The sequence below is a fragment of the Eurosta solidaginis genome, chromosome 2 (genome assembly GCF_040869045.1).
Source record: "Eurosta solidaginis isolate ZX-2024a chromosome 2, ASM4086904v1, whole genome shotgun sequence".
Lineage (NCBI taxonomy): Eukaryota > Metazoa > Arthropoda > Insecta > Diptera > Tephritidae > Eurosta > Eurosta solidaginis.
Window position 1 is genome coordinate 171,369,679 of NC_090320.1, and position 22,413 is coordinate 171,392,091.

At 37.1% G+C, this 22,413-nt stretch overlaps 1 protein-coding gene across 1 annotated transcript in view; it reads right to left on the bottom strand.

Annotated features, from left to right (window-relative positions):
- Nucleotides 1-21,945, bottom strand: part of LOC137240329 (uncharacterized) — a 52,956-nt gene extending 31,011 nt beyond the window's left edge. The window contains exon 1 of the mRNA XM_067766424.1: nt 21,237-21,945. The gene's annotated coding sequence lies outside the window, so the exon portion shown is untranslated. The remainder of the gene's footprint in view (nt 1-21,236) is intronic.
- Between the last annotated feature and the right edge of the window lie 468 nt (nt 21,946-22,413).

Genomic DNA, 22,413 nt, shown 5'->3' on the forward strand with positions numbered 1-22,413 from the left:
ATAGAACTACAACGAATTAACCAATTTTGTCTGTTTGTATGATTTTTAATAATCGGGGATTGCCCATATTGCTTTTTTTTTTTTTTTTTTTTTTTAAATGTATGAAAACATTTATTTGAAGCAATTTTTTAATTTTATAATTTATTTAATAATTTGGGAAAAATTTAAACAACGTGACATCAGGACGGACAAGGCGACAGCTGTTTCGATTATACCTTGTAAATCTCTTCAAAGCCTTTTCTCCCGGGAGTGGGAGTCGAACTCGCACCCCTACGATAGTTGAAATGGTTGTAAACGCATTCAGCTACGTCATGCCTGTTGTGAAGTCTTTCCCAATTGCCTTCTTTATGCATATTTTAATCTTTTACACATTGCATACTTCGTATGCAATTATGTGTTAAAGCTATGCTTGGTACGGCGGTTTTCAAAGAAACTTTGGTTTTTGTTGCTGTTTTCATTCTATTTATAGAACTACAACGAATTAACCAATTTTGTCTGTTTGTATGATTTTTAATAATCGGGGATTGCCCATATTGCTTTTTTTTTTTTTTTTTTAAATGTATGAAAACATTTATTTGAAGCAATTTTTTAATTTTATAATTTATTTAATAATTTGGGAAAAATTTAAACAACGTGACATCAGGACGGACAAGGCGACAGCTGTTTCGATTATACCTTGTAAATCTCTTCAAAGCCTTTTCTCCCGGGAGTGGGAGTCGAACTCGCACCCCTACGATAGTTGAAATGGTTGTAAACGCATTCAGCTACGTCATGCCTGTTGTGAAGTCTTTCCCAATTGCCTTCTTTATGCATATTTTAATCTTTTACACATTGCATACTTCGTATGCAATTATGTGTTAAAGCTATGCTTGGTACGGCGGTTTTCAAAGAAACTTTGGTTTTTGTTGCTGTTTTCATTCTATTTATAGAACTACAACGAATTAACCAATTTTGTCTGTTTGTATGATTTTTAATAATCGGGGATTGCCCATATTGCTTTTTTTTTTTAAATGTATGAAAACATTTATTTGAAGCAATTTTTTAATTTTATAATTTATTTAATAATTTGGGAAAAATTTAAACAACGTGACATCAGGACGGACAAGGCGACAGCTGTTTCGATTATACCTTGTAAATCTCTTCAAAGCCTTTTCTCCCGGGAGTGGGAGTCGAACTCGCACCCCTACGATAGTTGAAATGGTTGTAAACGCATTCAGCTACGTCATGCCTGTTGTGAAGTCTTTCCCAATTGCCTTCTTTATGCATATTTTAATCTTTTACACATTGCATACTTCGTATGCAATTATGTGTTAAAGCTATGCTTGGTACGGCGGTTTTCAAAGAAACTTTGGTTTTTGTTGCTGTTTTCATTCTATTTATAGAACTACAACGAATTAACCAATTTTGTCTGTTTGTATGATTTTTAATAATCGGGGATTGCCCATATTGCTTTTTTTTTTTTTTTTTTTTTTTAAATGTATGAAAACATTTATTTGAAGCAATTTTTTAATTTTATAATTTATTTAATAATTTGGGAAAAATTTAAACAACGTGACATCAGGACGGACAAGGCGACAGCTGTTTCGATTATACCTTGTAAATCTCTTCAAAGCCTTTTCTCCCGGGAGTGGGAGTCGAACTCGCACCCCTACGATAGTTGAAATGGTTGTAAACGCATTCAGCTACGTCATGCCTGTTGTGAAGTCTTTCCCAATTGCCTTCTTTATGCATATTTTAATCTTTTACACATTGCATACTTCGTATGCAATTATGTGTTAAAGCTATGCTTGGTACGGCGGTTTTCAAAGAAACTTTGGTTTTTGTTGCTGTTTTCATTCTATTTATAGAACTACAACGAATTAACCAATTTTGTCTGTTTGTATGATTTTTAATAATCGGGGATTGCCCATATTGCTTTTTTTTTTTTTTTTTTAAATGTATGAAAACATTTATTTGAAGCAATTTTTTAATTTTATAATTTATTTAATAATTTGGGAAAAATTTAAACAACGTGACATCAGGACGGACAAGGCGACAGCTGTTTCGATTATACCTTGTAAATCTCTTCAAAGCCTTTTCTCCCGGGAGTGGGAGTCGAACTCGCACCCCTACGATAGTTGAAATGGTTGTAAACGCATTCAGCTACGTCATGCCTGTTGTGAAGTCTTTCCCAATTGCCTTCTTTATGCATATTTTAATCTTTTACACATTGCATACTTCGTATGCAATTATGTGTTAAAGCTATGCTTGGTACGGCGGTTTTCAAAGAAACTTTGGTTTTTGTTGCTGTTTTCATTCTATTTATAGAACTACAACGAATTAACCAATTTTGTCTGTTTGTATGATTTTTAATAATCGGGGATTGCCCATATTGCTTTTTTTTTTTAAATGTATGAAAACATTTATTTGAAGCAATTTTTTAATTTTATAATTTATTTAATAATTTGGGAAAAATTTAAACAACGTGACATCAAATTTTTCCCAAATTATTAAATAAATTATAAAATTAAAAAATTGCTTCAAATAAATGTTTTCATACATTTAAAAAAAAAAAAAAGCAATATGGGCAATCCCCGATTATTAAAAATCATACAAACAGACAAAATTGGTTAATTCGTTGTAGTTCTATAAATAGAATGAAAACAGCAACAAAAACCAAAGTTTCTTTGAAAACCGCCGTACCAAGCATAGCTTTAACACATAATTGCATACGAAGTATGCAATGTGTAAAAGATTAAAATATGCATAAAGAAGGCAATTGGGAAAGACTTCACAACAGGCATGACGTAGCTGAATGCGTTTACAACCATTTCAACTATCGTAGGGGTGCGAGTTCGACTCCCACTCCCGGGAGAAAAGGCTTTGAAGAGATTTACAAGGTATAATCGAAACAGCTGTCGCCTTGTCCGTCCTGATGTCACGTTGTTTAAATTTTTCCCAAATTATTAAATAAATTATAAAATTAAAAAATTGCTTCAAATAAATGTTTTCATACATTTAAAAAAAAAAAAAAAGCAATATGGGCAATCCCCGATTATTAAAAATCATACAAACAGACAAAATTGGTTAATTCGTTGTAGTTCTATAAATAGAATGAAAACAGCAACAAAAACCAAAGTTTCTTTGAAAACCGCCGTACCAAGCATAGCTTTAACACATAATTGCATACGAAGTATGCAATGTGTAAAAGATTAAAATATGCATAAAGAAGGCAATTGGGAAAGACTTCACAACAGGCATGACGTAGCTGAATGCGTTTACAACCATTTCAACTATCGTAGGGGTGCGAGTTCGACTCCCACTCCCGGGAGAAAAGGCTTTGAAGAGATTTACAAGGTATAATCGAAACAGCTGTCGCCTTGTCCGTCCTGATGTCACGTTGTTTAAATTTTTCCCAAATTATTAAATAAATTATAAAATTAAAAAATTGCTTCAAATAAATGTTTTCATACATTTAAAAAAAAAAAAGCAATATGGGCAATCCCCGATTATTAAAAATCATACAAACAGACAAAATTGGTTAATTCGTTGTAGTTCTATAAATAGAATGAAAACAGCAACAAAAACCAAAGTTTCTTTGAAAACCGCCGTACCAAGCATAGCTTTAACACATAATTGCATACGAAGTATGCAATGTGTAAAAGATTAAAATATGCATAAAGAAGGCAATTGGGAAAGACTTCACAACAGGCATGACGTAGCTGAATGCGTTTACAACCATTTCAACTATCGTAGGGGTGCGAGTTCGACTCCCACTCCCGGGAGAAAAGGCTTTGAAGAGATTTACAAGGTATAATCGAAACAGCTGTCGCCTTGTCCGTCCTGATGTCACGTTGTTTAAATTTTTCCCAAATTATTAAATAAATTATAAAATTAAAAAATTGCTTCAAATAAATGTTTTCATACATTTAAAAAAAAAAAAAAGCAATATTTGCAATCCCCGATTATTAAAAATCATACAAACAGACAAAATTGGTTAATTCGTTGTAGTTCTATAAATAGAATGAAAACAGCAACAAAAACCAAAGTTTCTTTGAAAACCGCCGTACCAAGCATAGCTTTAACACATAATTGCATACGAAGTATGCAATGTGTAAAAGATTAAAATATGCATAAAGAAGGCAATTGGGAAAGACTTCACAACAGGCATGACGTAGCTGAATGCGTTTACAACCATTTCAACTATCGTAGGGGTGCGAGTTCGACTCCCACTCCCGGGAGAAAAGGCTTTGAAGAGATTTACAAGGTATAATCGAAACAGCTGTCGCCTTGTCCGTCCTGATGTCACGTTGTTTAAATTTTTCCCAAATTATTAAATAAATTATAAAATTAAAAAATTGCTTCAAATAAATGTTTTCATACATTTAAAAAAAAAAAGCAATATGGGCAATCCCCGATTATTAAAAATCATACAAACAGACAAAATTGGTTAATTCGTTGTAGTTCTATAAATAGAATGAAAACAGCAACAAAAACCAAAGTTTCTTTGAAAACCGCCGTACCAAGCATAGCTTTAACACATAATTGCATACGAAGTATGCAATGTGTAAAAGATTAAAATATGCATAAAGAAGGCAATTGGGAAAGACTTCACAACAGGCATGACGTAGCTGAATGCGTTTACAACCATTTCAACTATCGTAGGGGTGCGAGTTCGACTCCCACTCCCGGGAGAAAAGGCTTTGAAGAGATTTACAAGGTATAATCGAAACAGCTGTCGCCTTGTCCGTCCTGATGTCACGTTGTTTAAATTTTTCCCAAATTATTAAATAAATTATAAAATTAAAAAATTGCTTCAAATAAATGTTTTCATACATTTAAAAAAAAAAAAGCAATATGGGCAATCCCCGATTATTAAAAATCATACAAACAGACAAAATTGGTTAATTCGTTGTAGTTCTATAAATAGAATGAAAACAGCAACAAAAACCAAAGTTTCTTTGAAAACCGCCGTACCAAGCATAGCTTTAACACATAATTGCATACGAAGTATGCAATGTGTAAAAGATTAAAATATGCATAAAGAAGGCAATTGGGAAAGACTTCACAACAGGCATGACGTAGCTGAATGCGTTTACAACCATTTCAACTATCGTAGGGGTGCGAGTTCGACTCCCACTCCCGGGAGAAAAGGCTTTGAAGAGATTTACAAGGTATAATCGAAACAGCTGTCGCCTTGTCCGTCCTGATGTCACGTTGTTTAAATTTTTCCCAAATTATTAAATAAATTATAAAATGCTATAACTTTTTCAAAAATTGACCGTTTGGGATCTTTTTTTTTAAATTTGTTTTTAAATGTACTTTTCGGAAAAACTACAAAAAATTTTTTAAAGTTTTTTTTTTCAATTAAATAAAAAAAAATCGGCCCACTCCGGGATTAGTGGGGATGATATCAGAATTGATTGAAGGATTTTATGAGAAAAAAAAAATATTGCGAAATTCGAAAAATCTCGAAAAACTGAAAAATTACAAAAAAAAAAACTAAAAATTTTTTTGTGTGAAAAGTACATTTAAAAACAAATTAAAAAAAAAAGATCCCAAAGGGCCAATTTTTGAAAAAGTTATAGCATTTTGAAATCAAAAACGGTGTTTTTTTTTAAATTCATAACTTTTTTGAGTTGGATGAAAAAATTCTGAAAAACGTCTTTCGTAAGCTAGAAAAAGAAGAAAAACTTTCAGCCAATTCTAAAGGGGTCGGGTTCAAAATTGGTCGAAATGGGATGAAATACCGTATATATAGAAACAATTTGCGCGAGGGGAAAAAAAATTCACGAGAATAAATACAATAATATTTGTTCGATAATCGTATCGAAAAAAAAATTGAAAACTGTAAAAAAAGTGATTAGTTAAATATATATCTTATATAATCAATGGGAATGCTGACATCCCATCATTAGAAGGCAGTAGGGCTACAGGAAAAAAAGTCAACACAAGTCCATTCATACCTGTCCCTAGTGCTCCCAACCGCAATGCGAGGGGGTCTTGAGGCCCCTTCCGAGACTGGTTGGGGCCACTAGGGTCAGCTCCAGGCACACACAGGTTGGCCCCAACACGCCCAGCCGCAACGCAGGGGCGGTCTCCAGGGGCTCACCCCTTGGACTGGTTGGGGGTGTTGAGGCCTCCCGTCCATCCGAACCGATTCCGAGCCTCTCCCCAGGCTTGTGGGACAGGAATGGCTGCCACTTTGAATCCCAGATCAACCCGTCACAATCCAGGTGGTATTCTGAGTTACCACCTGAGACGTGGGATGAGCCGGGGTCCTCATAATACACACACACACACTCTCATACCAGACAACACAAATTCGGCAAAAGAAAAAACGAAAACTAAAAAAAATTTAAAAATTTAAACATTAAAAAAAATAGATACCCAATTAGCGGACGTATATATTTCCCAAGCCGACTGCGGACAACTTCCGGGAAAACAAAAACCCCAAATCTACAAAAAAAATCTAACTGCGTTAAGCACTGTCTCACCGGGTGAATACCAAGATCCGGAGGACTTGACGTGCAGTCACATGGCTCCTTCAGCCACTACCCCCGATGACCACTCCGGACAACCTGATCCGTCCAACCATCCCACCGCAACGCAGGTTGCTGCTCCTGCGGCTGCACACCTCGAACTGTTGGGACGGTCAACTTCACAAGTCGACCCGAAATGGCACTCGCGACCAGCGCCTCAAGAGCCACGTTGGGCGCCATCTGTTATGGCGCCCTCAGCAACTGTCAACGATGATCACTCCGGACAACTTGATCCGTCCAACCATCCCACCGCAACGCAGGTGGCTGCTCCTGCGGCTGCTCACTTCGGACTGGTGGGATGGTCAACTTCACAAGTTGATCAGGAATGACCAGAGCGACAGCGCCTCAGGCCCCACGTTGGGCGCCATCTGTTATGGATTTCGCATCTTTAAGGGAGCAGTAAGGAAGGCAGTCGGCATGATCTAGTGGTGCTCTATGGCTAGTCATGTCGGCTGGGCGGGGTTCTTGCCAACCTTACCATCCTGCGCCTAAACAGAAAAAAATTCCTATCATGCCTTTAAAATGGTCAAACAGCGCAGAACTAATTCAAAACGCTGGAAATTCAAAATAAAACGACATCCGGTCGAACCAGATGCTACGGACAGACCACTAAAACATTCAAATTCAAAATTAAAAAAAATAAACGCAAAAAAAGAAACAAAATTAACCGAACCGGAAATGACCGGTTACTAAACGCTGATAATCAAAAAAAAAAAAAAATGCTGAAAATAGAAATAAAAGAAAAGGGCCGAATACATCTCGGCGAACGAAAATCATACTCTACAAGCCACTTATCGTACCCGTCCTGCTATATGGGGCAGAAGCATGGACCATGACAACAGCAGATGAAGCGGCTTTGGGAGTGTTCGAGAGAAAAGTTCTTCGAAATATTTATGAACCTCTGCGCGTTGGCGATGGCGAGTACCGAAGAAGATTTAATGATGAGCTGTACGAGCTATACGCAGACATCAACATAGTCCAACGAATTGAAACGCAGCGGCTGCGCTGGCTAGGCCATGTTATGCGAATGAAAGATGATGCTCCGACCAAGAAAGTGTTTCTATCGGAACCCGCCTATGGAAGCAGAGGTGGAGGGCGGCCCCCACTCCGTTGGAAGGACCAGGTGGAAAACGATTTAAACTCCCTTGATGTGACCAATTGGCGCCGGTTGGCGGAACGAAGGAGCGACTGGCGCGCCTTGTTGGACGGTCATAACCGTTTAGACGGTTAAGCGCCAATTAAGTAAGTAAGTAAGTGTATATTGACGCTTACTTTAAGTTAAGTGCGAAAAATACTGGAAAAGAAAAATAATTATGACCAACCAGCAGTCCTGTAAGAGGGTTCTGTTTATTTTTTTTTTTTTAATGTAACTTAAAGTGGACTTGCCGCGGAAAACAGATTAGTATATGTATACGCTTGTATATGAGAGGGAATGGCTGCATCTAAACCGATTCTTAGATTTGTTAGACTTGCAATCATTCTTTATTTAATGTAGGTACGAAATTAAGAAGTAAAAAAAATTTACTACATACACTATATGGTAATGCTATTAAAATAAAGGATATAGCAAAAAAAAGATTTTGTCTTGACAACACTTCTGAAAACCAGTAGAGCTAGTTTTCTATCAAATTCCTCCTACTACTTTATGTTCTATTACTATCGAAGGCTAGGGATTGGAAATCCTTTAGTTATTCACCTCCGTTTATTCGTACTTTTATAATTGGCCTTAGGTTGTTATTCGTTTTCTTTTTTTTCCTTATTTATTCATCGGTTTTTTATTTATTTAATGTATTTATTTAATTTTAATTTACCTTGATTCTAGTTTACTTTAAGTTAATTTGGATTAACCTTAATTTTAGTATTTATTAAGTTTTTTTTTTGTATGTTAAGTATATAAGGTTGTACTTTCGCTAAAACAACCAAAAAAATGAAAAATTTTTACTGATTTTAACTGATCGGTAACAAAAATCTTGAAAAATTGTATGTTTATATGAGTATGTATATATCTACCACGCCTAACGCTATTTAATTCATAAATGTTCAGTAATGCAGGTAAGGACCTACTAGAAAATCTTAGGATCATATAGGCAATTATATAAGCTATTACATTGTATCAATTTATGTACGCGCTTGTAATAACCTACGCTCTATTTACTTTTAATTAAATATTCCTTCAACTATCATGTATACAATATATTCTTATTAAATTCCAGTGTGTAATTTTTTGTTAATTACCTCTCCTGCTTAAGTCTAATGGCTCACTTCATTAATACGTGTACAAATTATAGCTGCGATATGTATAAATGTATCGTTCGTACAATTGTGTATGTATATATTATGTAGCTTATCTAAATGTTTCTTATTTTGGTCTTCATTTATTTAATATTTGAACCGATAGCTAGGTTGGCATGAATGCAGCATAAAATTCGGATAACTAAAATTTTCACCCCTTTTAGGCTTTCACTATGCATGTAGCTGCATACATAAGTACCAATTATATGTATATATGTATAGTCAAACTGACAATTCGGATACAATTTAAATCGTTCTTAATATGTATTTTAAGTACATTATGCATAATTTTACTATTAGAGAAAAAATGGAAGAGATTCATATGGAATCAGCTTCCTTAAAAAGAACTCGCTCTTAACGCTACGCAGCATAAGCACGACAACAATAAACCGTCACACCCAGCTTACGTGATTCTGCTCGACTTTAACAAACTTTTATTGAAATATGTACTAATTTGTCGTTACGCGTTAATTCTGCTATTCCCTACCAGTTTACAGCACAAAAAAAACTCAACGAAACGGAGATTATGCTAGGGTTTGGAATTTCTAAATACCTTGGAATCGAACTCTACAGCTCAGGCTCGGAAGTGGATAGTCCTCTTGCATCACATAAGCTGGATGCTAAAATCTTTTGTTGGTTTGCTGGGTTGCGGTCTGCGGTAGGCATTGAACTGTATAGGAATTTAATATTTCGTGCATTGCTATTTAAAATATACGGGTTAAGAAAAGCAAGGCCGGTACATAATCAGTTAGTTCCGTATGAAGTAGCATGACTTCAAAAAGACAAAAAGAAATTTTAGTGAGCTACTAATACATCTGATTACCGAGGTTACAGTTGTTCAATAAAAGTAAAAAAAATTGAATCTCAAATACATCAAATGTTGATGCAACCCGCTTATGCTGCGATTAAGATAATTAAAATTTCCTGATTACAAAAAAAAATACTTATATTAAACTACGAGTTTACAAGGTAGTACTATTATTATTAAGTTGTCCGTAGTACGGAACGAACTCACCCGTTGGTTCAACCTCGTTGTTATTGTGTGTGGTGTTGCAGCAGGCCTATGTTCGGCGGCCCTGCTGTTGCTGTTGTTGTAGCTAGTGTTGCAGCAGGCCTATACTCGGAGGCCTTGCTGTTGTTGTTAAAGTAGGTGGTGTTGCAACAGGCCTATGTTCGGCGGCCCTGCTGTTGTTGTTGTTGTAGCTAGTGTTGCAGCAGGACTATACTCGGCGGCCCTGCTGGTGTTGTTGTTGTAGCTAGTGTTGCAGCAATCCTATACTCGGCGGCCCGGCTGATGTTGTGGTAGTGGTAAGCCTGGTGGTTGCAGTGCGTTTGATAGGCGCTGCCGATGGAGGTTGCGCGGTCGAAGTGGTTGTTGTGGCCACTGGCGATGGTGGTTGGCGCAGCTGGTTGGCGCTGACAGTGGTGGTTCCGCTCGAGGTGTTCGCGCTATTGGTGGTCGTTATTGGCGCGATTACGTTGGCGCCGTTTATGGTATTAGTTGTTGCGCATTTGTTGGTGCGGCGCGATTGCTGAGGATATCGCGCGGGGCGGGCGTGCGGCGTTGGTGGTGGCGCACATGCATACATACAAGAACGTGCTTTATGGTATTTCTCAATTGTGTTCGCTATGCAAAAGTGCGAACTCAATTATGTGATTCCACCATGCTCGATTATATTTGCCCATAAACTTTTCGGAAAAAATACAAAAAAATGTTTAAAGTTTTTTTTTTGTAATTTTTAAGTTTTCCGAGATTTTTCGAATTTCGCCATTTTTTTTTCATAGATAACTTCAATCAATTCTGCAATCATCCCCACTAATCCCGGAGTGGGCCGATTTTTTTTTTTTTTATTTAATTGAAAAAAAACACTTTAAAAATTTGTTTGTATTTTTTCCGAAAAGTACACTTAAAAACAAATTTAAAAAAAAAGATCCCAAACGGTCAATTTTTGAAAAATTTATAGCATTTTGAAAACAAAAACGGTGTTTTTTTAAAAATTCATAACTTTTTTTGAGTTGGACACCGTTTTTGTTTTCAAAATGCTATAACTTTTCAAAAATTGACTGTTTGGGATCTTTTTTTTCTTAAATTTGTTTTTAAATGTATTTTTCGGAAAAAATACAAAAAATTTTTTAAAGTGCATTTAAAAACAAATTTAAAAAAAAAAAGATCCCAAACGGTAAATTTTTGAAAAAGTTATAGCATTTTGAAAACAAAAACGGTGTTTTTTTTTAAATTCGTAACTTATTTTGAGTTGGAAACCGTTTTTGTTTTCAAAATGCTATAACTTTTTCAAAAATTGACCGTTTGGGATCTTTTTTTTTTTATTTGTTTTTAAATGTACTTTTCGGAAAAACTACAAAAAATTTTTTAAAGTTTTTTTTTTTCAATTAAATAAAAAAAAAATCGGCCCACTCCGGGATTAGTGGGGATGATATCAGAATTGATTGAAGGTTTTTATGAGAAAAAAAAAATATTGCGAAATTCGAAAAATCTCGAAAAACTGAAAAATTACAAAAAAAAAAACTAAAAATTTTTTTGTGTGAAAAGTACATTTAAAACCAAATTAAAAAAAAAAGATCCCAAAGGGCCAATTTTTGAAAAAGTTATAGCATTTTGAAATCAAAAACGGTGTTTTTTTTTAAATTCATAACTTTTTTTGAGTTGGATGAAAAAATTCTGAAAAACGTCTTTCGTAAGCTAGAAAAAGAAGAAAAACTTTCAGCCAATTCTAAAGGGGTCGGGTTCAAAATTGGTCGAAATGGGATGAAATACCCTATATATAGAAACAATTTGCGCGAGGGGAAAAAAAATTCGCGAGAATAAATACAATAATATTTGTTCGATAATCGTATCGAAAAAAAAATTGAAAACTGTAAAAAAAGTGATTAGTTAAATATATATCTTATATAATCAATGGGAATGCTGACATCCCATCATTAGAAGGCAGTAGGGCTACAGGAAAAAAAGTCAACACAAGTCCATTCATACCTGTCCCTAGTGCTCCCAACCGCAATGCGAGGGGGTCTTGAGGCCCCTTCCGAGACTGGTTGGGGCCACTAGGGTCAGCTCCAGGCACACACAGGTTGGCCCCAACACGCCCAGCCGCAACGCAGGGGCGGTCTCCAGGGGCTCACCCCTTGGACTGGTTGGGGGTGTTGAGGCCTCCCGTCCATCCGAACCGATTCCGAGCCTCTCCCCAGGCTTGTGGGACAGGAATGGCTGCCACTTTGAATCCCAGATCAACCCGTCACAATCCAGGTGGTATTCTGAGTTACCACCTGAGACGTGGGATGAGCCGGGGTCCTCATAATACACACACACACACTCTCATACCAGACAACACAAATTCGGCAAAAGAAAAAACGAAAACTAAAAAAAATTTAAACATTAAAAAAAAATAGATACCCAATTAGCGGACGTATATATTTCCCAAGCCGACTGCGGACAACTTCCGGGAAAACAAAAACCCCAAATCTACAAAAAAAAATCTAACTGCGTTAAGCACTGTCTCACCGGGTGAATACCAAGATCCGGAGGACTTGACGTGCAGTCACATGGCTCCTTCAGCCACTACCCCCGATGACCACTCCGGACAACCTGATCCGTCCAACCATCCCACCGCAACGCAGGTTGCTGCTCCTGCGGCTGCACACCTCGAACTGTTGGGACGGTCAACTTCACAAGTCGACCCGAAATGGCACTCGCGACCAGCGCCTCAAGAACCACGTTGGGCGCCATCTGTAATGGCGCCCTCAGCAACTGTCAACGATGATCACTCCGGACAACTTGATCCGTCCAACCATCCCACCGCAACGCAGGTGGCTGCTCCTGCGGCTGCTCACCTCGGACTGGTGGGATGGTCAACTTCACAAGTTGATCAGGAATGACCAGAGCGACAGCGCCTCAGGCCCCACGTTGGGCGCCATCTGTTATGGATTTCGCATCTTTAAGGGAGCAGTAAGGAAGGCAGTCGGCATGATCTAGTGGTGCTCTATGGCTAGTCATGTCGGCTGGGCGGGGTTCTTGCCAACCTTACCGTCCTGCGCCTAAACAGAAAAAAATTCCTGTCATGCCTTTAAAATGGTCAAACAGCGCAGAACTAATTCAAAACGCTGGAAATTCAAAATAAAACGACATCCGGTCGAACCAGATGCTACGGACAGACCACTAAAACATTCAAATTAAAAATTAAAAAAAATAAACGCAAAAAAAGAAACAAAATTAACCGAACCGGAAATGACCGGTTACTAAACGCTGATAATCAAAAAAAAAAAAAAATGCTGAAAATAGAAATAAACGAAAAGGGCCGAATACATCTCGGCGAACGAAAATCATACTCTACAAGCCACTTATCGTACCCGTCCTGCTATATGGGGCAGAAGCATGGACCATGACAACAGCAGATGAAGCGGCTTTGGGAGTGTTCGAGAGAAAAGTTCTTCGAAATATTTATGAACCTCTGCGCGTTGGCGATGGCGAGTACCGAAGAAGATTTAATGATGAGCTGTACGAGCTATACGCAGACATCAACATAGTCCAACGAATTGAAACGCAGCGGCTGCGCTGGCTAGGCCATGTTATGCGAATGAAAGATGATGCTCCGACCAAGAAAGTGTTTCTATCGGAACCCGCCTATGGAAGCAGAGGTGGAGGGCGGCCCCCACTCCGTTGGAAGGACCAGGTGGAAAACGATTTAAACTCCCTTGATGTGACCAATTGGCGCCGGTTGGCGGAACGAAGGAGCGACTGGCGCGCCTTGTTGGACGGTCATAACCGTTTAGACGGTTAAGCGCCAATTAAGTAAGTAAGTAAGTGTATATTGACGCTTACTTTAAGTTAAGTGCGAAAAATACTGGAAAAGAAAAATAATTATGACCAACCAGCAGTCCTGTAAGAGGGTTCTGTTTATTTTTTTTTTTTTTAATGTAACTTAAAGTGGACTTGCCGCGGAAAACAGATTAGTATATGTATACGCTTGTATATGAGAGGGAATGGCTGCATCTAAACCGATTCTTAGATTTGTTAGACTTGCAATCATTCTTTATTTAATGTAGGTACGAAATTAAGAAGTAAAAAAAATTTACTACATACACTATATGGTAATGCTATTAAAATAAAGGATATAGCAAAAAAAAGATTTTGTCTTGACAACACTTCTGAAAACCAGTAGAGCTAGTTTTCTATCAAATTCCTCCTACTACTTTATGTTCTATTACTATCGAAGGCTAGGGATTGGAAATCCTTTAGTTATTCACCTCCGTTTATTCGTACTTTTATAATTGGCCTTAGGTTGTTATTCGTTTTCTTTTTTTTCCTTATTTATTCATCGGTTTTTTATTTATTTAATGTATTTATTTAATTTTAATTTACCTTGATTCTAGTTTACTTTAAGTTAATTTGGATTAACCTTAATTTTAGTATTTATTAAGTTTTTTTTTTTGTATGTTAAGTATATAAGGTTGTACTTTCGCTAAAACAACCAAAAAAATGAAAAATTTTTACTGATTTTAACTGATCGGTAACAAAAATCTTGAAAAATTGTATGTTTATATGAGTATGTATATATCTACCACGCCTAACGCTATTTAATTCATAAATGTTCAGTAATGCAGGTAAGGACCTACTAGAAAATCTTAGGATCATATGGGCAATTATATAAGCTATTACATTGTATCAATTTATGTACGCGCTTGTAATAACCTACGCTCTATTTACTTTTAATTAAATATTCCTTCAACTATCATGTATACAATATATTCTTATTAAATTCCAGCGTGTAATTTTTTGTTAATTACCTCTCCTGCTTAAGTCTAATGGCTCACTTCATTAATACGTGTACAAATTATAGCTGCGATATGTATAAATGTATCGTTCGTACAATTGTGTATGTATGTATTATGTAGCTTATCTAAATGTTTCTTATTTTGGTCTTCATTTATTTAATATTTGAACCGATAGCTAGGTTGGCATGAATGCAGCATAAAATTCGGATAACTAAAATTTTCACCCCTTTTAGGCTTTCACTATGCATGTAGCTGCATACATAAGTACACAATTATATGTATATATGTATAGTCAAACTGACAATTCGGATACAATTTAAATCGTTCTTAATATGTATTTTAAGTACATTATGCATAATTTTACTATTAGAGAAAAAATGGAAGAGATTCATATGGAATCAGCTTCCTTAAAAAGAACTCGCTCTTAACGCTACGCAGCATAAGCACGACAACAATAAACCGTCACACCCAGCTTACGTGATTCTGCTCGACTTTAACAAACTTTTATTGAAATATGTACTAATTTGTCGTTACGCGTTAATTCTGCTATTCCCTACCAGTTTACAGCACAAAAAAAACTCAACGAAACGGAGATTATGCTAGGGTTTGGAATTTCTAAATACCTTGGAATCGAACTCTACAGCTCAGGCTCGGAAGTGGATAGTCCTCTTGCATCACATAAGCTGGATGCAAAAATCTTTTGTTGGTTTGCTGGGTTGCGGTCTGCGGTAGGCATTGAACTGTATAGGAATTTAATATTTCGTGCATTGCTATTTAAAATATACGGGTTAAGAAAAGCAAGGCCGGTACATAATCAGTTAGTTCCGTATGAAGTAGCATGACTTCAAAAAGACAAAAAGAAATTTTAGTGAGCTACTAATACATCTGATTACCGAGGTTACAGTTGTTCAATAAAAGTAAAAAAAATTGAATCTCAAATACATCAAATGTTGATGCAACCCGCTTATGCTGCGATTAAGATAATTAAAATTTCCTGATTACAAAAAAAAATACTTATATTAAACTACGAGTTTACAAGGTAGTACTATTATTATTAAGTTGTCCGTAGTACGGAACGAACTCACCCGTTGGTTCAACCTCGTTGTTATTGTGTGTGGTGTTGCAGCAGGCCTATGTTCGGCGGCCCTGCTGTTGCTGTTGTTGTAGCTAGTGTTGCAGCAGGCCTATACTCGGAGGCCTTGCTGTTGTTGTTAAAGTAGGTGGTGTTGCAACAGGCCTATGTTCGGCGGCCCTGCTGTTGTTGTTGTTGTAGCTAGTGTTGCAGCAGGACTATACTCGGCGGCCCTGCTGGTGTTGTTGTTGTAGCTAGTGTTGCAGCAATCCTATACTCGGCGGCCCGGCTGGTGTTGTGGTAGTGGTAAGCCTGGTGGTTGCAGTGCGTTTGATAGGCGCTGCCGATGGAGGTTGCGCGGTCGAAGTGGTTGTTGTGGCCACTGGCGATGGTGGTTGGCGCTGACAGTGGTGGTTCCGCTCGAGGTGTTCGCGCTATTGGTGGTCGTTATTGGCGCGATTACGTTGGCGCCGTTTATGGTATTAGTTGTTGCGCATTTGTTGGTGCGGCGCGATTGCTGAGGATATCGCGCGGGGCGGGCGTGCGGCGTTGGTGGTGGCGCACATGCATACATACAAGAACGTGCTTTATGGTATTTCTCAATTGTGTTCGCTATGCAAAAGTGCGAACTCAATTATGTGATTCCACCATGCTCGATTATATTTGCCCATATTCACGTCGATAGAAATGTCTAGTGGAACGCGAATTGCGTTTGTTTGTTATACTGGGAAAAGGCTGGCACACTTGTGCGTGGCTTGTAAAAACGTCAAATCGTGTTATGCGGTGGGACTGTGTCTAACATTTAACCCCGAATGGCAGGTATTTAAACGGAACACAATTAAAATTTAGCTTTCCTCAAATTTTATGGCTTAATTTGCTGCTGATCTACAGCTAAAACTTGAAATATTCCTCAGTTTATAATTTTTCCTGCTGCTGCTGCTAACTAGGGCTCCTTTGAACACACGCGCATACACCAAGACTGGAGGCGTAGATATGGGTTATTAAAATATCTTCAATAATTTTCGTATACACAACGCTTTTCACAATTTCAGTTGTTATGTAACCCCCAGTTATCACCCGCACAAAACTTTTGGCAATTTTTTTTCCAATATTGCCTTAACACATTAGACGAGAAATTTAGTTGCAAATTTCAGCAACAGCAATCAAGCCAAAATTTTCACAAGTCTTCTCCAGCCAATTCTCAACGTTCTTTTTTCTTACACGATTTTTTCCACCGTCAACCACTTATTTCGACCCTCATGCTTGCAAGCAAAAAACCTCTCTACCAAAATGGCCGCACACGCCATGGTATTGTAGAAAATTTTTCCATTCCATCCAGGGATGGAAAAACGCAGTTATCTAACTGTGGCGGCGATTATCGATTGGTTCATTGTTATGGTTAGCTCATCCCTACAGAATTATACGTGTCGCGTTCCGGCTGTCAAACCTTTGTGTTGAGGTTAGGCGCATGGAACGTAGAGAAAGCGTAAAAATTTGCAACTTTTGTGTGTTGTGGGAACGTTGTACGCTAAATTAAGTAAAATTTTACCACCACGATAGCGCATAATTGCTAATGCATCGGTTGCATTTTGCGTTTGCCATCTCCTTTTGACAATCTCTAGACCAGTACAATGGAACGAATAAAATCAGCTGATGAGATGAGCCTACACCATCGAGCCAGGTGTTATTGAAAATTCGTCAATGTCATGGGCATTTTTGATGATGCCACCCGCACGAAACTAACAAAATTTTGTTTTAACCACCCCAGCTTGACATGAGTGAGGGTGAATCCTACCTTTTTCCCAATCACTAGCCAACTGGTACGTTCCAAGGTTGACTCTCCCAAGTGGACCATAACAAAGTTTTCTAGGGGAACGATGGCATGGTTCGTGTAGCAGAAGTTAAAACGGAAGGTGGTATTTGTAAACGAGCTATAGGAAATTGTGTGCTCTTCCCGTCAATGACGACATAGTTGGCGGTATATCCTGCCAAGGGGGGAGGATGTTCAGAGCGCTACTGCATAACCAAGTGGCATCACCTACTACACATTTGAGTTTTTTCACATTGCAACCCTTATTGTTCTTTATAACAAACTCTCAATAAAGATTTGGCATTCGCAATTATATCGTGAACAAAACAACACCATTCTCCGCTTGTTGTTGATTACCAAAGTATATTCTTATGCGGTGATTTTAACGTTAATCTTCTTGTTCGTGACTCCAATACTTCTAGTTTGTTGAAAAATTTGTCTGTGTTTGGTCTCTCTGTAGTAAATTCATCCATTCCCACAAGGTAATCCAACATAAATAACCCAAGCTTATTGGACTATTTTATTGTCTCTGAACTTTCCTCTGTCTCTGCGTTTGGCCAATTTGCATTTATATCGGATCATGACTTAATATTCTGTACACTTGATATAAATCTTGGACAACGTGAGTCTGAAGTCACGTTCTCATTTAGGGACTTTCGAAACATTGACATGAACTTATTGGCTATGGATGTTAGCTCTGGGAACTGGTCCAATTGTTGGTATTTTAGTAGTGTTAATGATAAGCTTGAGTTCCTAAATGAGAATCTGCTAAGTATTTTTAACAAGCATGTCCCCGAGCGATTTGGTAAGAGAAAATCATCGGTCTCGCCCTGGTTCACGCCTAGAGTGTTGGCATCAATCAAGGCGCGTAACAAGGCTTTATCTAAATGGAAAGCAAACCCTTACCAGTCTAACTGGAATTCGTTCAAAGCCGCCAGGAACAGAGCAATTTCCGTTATCAGATGTGAAAAGCGTAATTTTTATGTTGCCAAGCTTGACCCCTCCCTGCCTCCTAATGTTTTATGGCATAACCTTAAACGCCTGCGTCTATGTGGTAGGGACAATGATGAAGCTTACACACTAGATCCTGACCTGCTTAATGAAGCCTTTGTTATCTGCCCTACACCCGGCGTTCACCGTGCGTTTAACCCCCCCCCCCCCCCCCCCCCCCCCCGATAACGCCTGTTATTACAGTAATATGTTTGAATTTGAAGCTGTATCGGACTTGGACGTCATAAAGTGTATATCAAAAATTAAATCGATTGCTACTGGTGTGGATGGGATTCCCATAAGATTTATAAAAATGGTGTTAACATTCATCATTGGAGCCGTAACTCATATCGTGAATCATTGCATTACTTCGTCTTGCTTCCCTAATCAATGGAAGATTGCATCAGTTCGACCCATTGCAAAGAAGAAGTATGCCGACACTCCTTCTGAGTTCCGTCCTATTAGTATACTACCTGCCCTGTCCAAAGCATTTGAGGCATTAATAGCCGAACAAATCTCAAACCACGTGCAGAGATATCAACTTCCGTCACCTTAAGATCCGCGACGATATCGTAGTCACTTCGATGAAAACTTACTAACGTTGCTGTGTCTGCTTGACTTTTCCAAGGCATTTGACTCAGTTGACCACGATTTGCTCTGCGCTAAGCTGAAGTCTTACTTTGGTTTTAGTTACAATTCATTAGCTTTAATTAAAAGTTATTTAGCCAACCGATACCAACGGGTAATTATGGGGTCCCAAATGTCACGACTTAGTGCAGTAGTCTGCGGTGTGCCTCAGGGGTCAATTCTTGGGCCGTTGCTGTTTAGCTTATTTATCAACGACATTTTTACAGTCTGTAAATTTGTTACTATGCACGCTTATGCAGACGATGTTCAGCTTTACATTTCTAGTCGTCTTGATGACGTCGATGATCTCTGTTATAAACATAACGCTGACATCTCAGAAATTTTCCATTGGGCTAATCACAACGGGCTTCGTCTTAACGCAAATAAAACTTACGTCTTACCTATATCAAAGAAAAAGTTGGCTGAGACGGGTATACCACCGATTTGTATTGGTACCGACCAAATTAAACTGACGAGTAAAATTACAAACCTTGGCTTTGTAGTCAACTCCAGTTTGACTTGTGTTGACCACATTAACCAGGCTATAGGAAGGGTGTATGGCGCACTGCGAAATCTGAGGCTATCGGCGATGTTTACTCCTCGTAACATCCGCCATAAATTGGCTATCAAATTAATTTTACCTTATTTGACATCTTCCGAGTTGATATACAATAAGCTAGACTCGCACTCGGCTCATCGGTTAGACGTGGCCTTTAACCATATAATACGCTATGTGTATGGGCTTTCGAAGTTCGACCACATATCCCGTTGGAAATCTAGCCTTCTGGGATGTCAAATATCCGACTATCTCAAAGCCAGGAGCTGCATTTTCCTTTTCCGACACATGCTCACTAAGACGCCCCTATATCTTTATAATAAGCTTTCTTTCACAAGATCCGCTCGTTCAAACGACCTTATAGTACCCATATTTAAATCTGTTGCGTCGACTAGACTATTCTTCGTGAACACTACACGTACCTGGAATTCTATTCCCAATGCTATAAGAAATAGTATAAGTAGGAGAAACTATAAGAATGTTATCTATAACTATTTTTGTGATAATAGTATGCAGACTGGCCGTGTATTTGATCACGATACTAGAATAAATTACAAATTACAAATTAGGTTTTATGGATATGATATATATATATATATATATATATATATATATATATATATATCTGTTTATATCAATATCATGTAACTGTTTATTTTCTTTTTGTACTACTACTTATAACTATCTTTCCTTTCATGTTGTACTATAAAAGACCTCAAATCTTATTGTACTAATAATTTTGATCATTAAATAAATACATACATACATTCTAAGGTTTTTTTACTTGTTGTTACTCATTGCTATACATTCGAGCGCAAAAATTCTTGCGCGACGACTACACTTACTAAACCCTAACTGCGCTATACATTTTATTTCATTGCAATTAAGCAAAATTAGGTTCACAACCTTTGATTGATGAAATACATAGACTTAGAAATTTGAAAATGTATTACCTAAAGGTACACTTTACTTTTGTTTGTGCAATTTGAACTAAAGCCAAGTGTCTCCTTTATTAAAATTTTATATAGGAAATCACGGAAACATCCTACAATTTTTGCTTTTTATAACAAATACGACACCCTATTAGCTTGCCGAATTGTTTGTACACCAATAAAACCAAAATTTGGTCCCTTTTTATGAGGTGTGGTCCTTTTTTCGATGTATTTTAGTCCCAAATGAAAACATGGTGTGGCAGACGTGTTTGAGAAGGCATGTGACAAGGTTGCATTTTCCAGAATTAAATTTTTTTTTAATAATGAAATGATAGTATGCAAGCAACTGCCAGAGTAGCACACATGTACATGAATATAATGTTTTTATTTTTATACGAAGGTACGTATCGTGAGTATCTTGCCTGAGTTTAACTTTTTACGAGATCGAACATTTTTAATAAGTTATGACAAATAAAACGTAAACCAACTACGCTTAAGGTAACTTTTGCATCATTTTGGCACTTGCGTTGCGTCTACATCTGACTTTGAACGCACGCGCTTTAATTGCTTCAATCCATAAGCAACGCAACGCCAACGTCAAAGCAACACACTGTTGTGTACGGCTTTATTTGCCGCACTGTAAACTCACCCTCGATCGGATTCTGCACATGTTCTTGGCGGACGCCGCCTCCAGATTGTGGCCATTGTGTGTTGGATAGCGTCAATTGCGGGGCGGTCTCCTACGCCAAACTTGATGCCTCATTAAAATGAAAAAGGAACTACACTTTTAGGTTGAGAATAACTCTTTTATTCTTTTAAAAATTCGCAAGTCAAAAATCACAAAACTTGAGCACGTCTTGCTCGTAAAACTGCCGATGATATATTGAGTGGCGGTGAAACATGAAAAATGCCGATGTCATCATTGCCAGTCATTTTTCATGTTTCACCCCACATATATCTGGTTCACTCTTACATACTACATTACAATATCTCATGACGTATTATGTTTATGTTTTATTCATTCTATTTTAATATTCACAATTAAATATCATTGTGAGCAACAATATCGCAATGTTACCAGATGATTATTAAAAAGTTACTTTGGGGGATTTTATCCTCACATCACCCTTTTTGGGGAAAAGAAGAATTGACAAAGTGATCAATTTTGTCACATTCTTCTTTTGCCATAACATATAAAAATTGTTGCGAACAAACGAATATATATTTATATTAGGGTGTACCTCCCCTTTTTAATTCGTTGGTTCGGAACCATTTTTATGACTGATTATTACAAATCAACTTAGAAGTAAAAATACTCAAATTTTATTTACATTCATGTTTGTTTACTGGTAGGAACCAGAAAGTTATTGACGGGAATATTAATGTCAATTTAAATATGTTTGTTTTGTTTGCATTTTCTTTTGTAAATAGTTACATTTTAATATATATGTTAGATTTGTTAAAGTTTTACATTTTTAGCCTTGCTGTTTTGGAATATGTTGTTTGAATTTACAAAATTTATGCTTTTTTTTGTGTTTTTTTTTTGAAACATTTTTTTTTTTTTTTTTTTTTTTTTTTTTGTGAGCCTTCATTATTAGATAAATTAATTGTTAGATTTAAAAAAAATTTTTGGATTTATCTTTCACTCAAATTTAGAGTTTAATCAAAGTATTAAAGTAATGTTAATCGACTTTACTTAGGCGGTTTTTATGTACTACTTTTTCTTTGTTTTTAACTTCATCGAAAATAGTTACGTTAGGTTCGTTAATTTGAGTAATGATGAACGGACCTTGATAAATATTTTCGTGCTTATGGTGTGGTTCTTT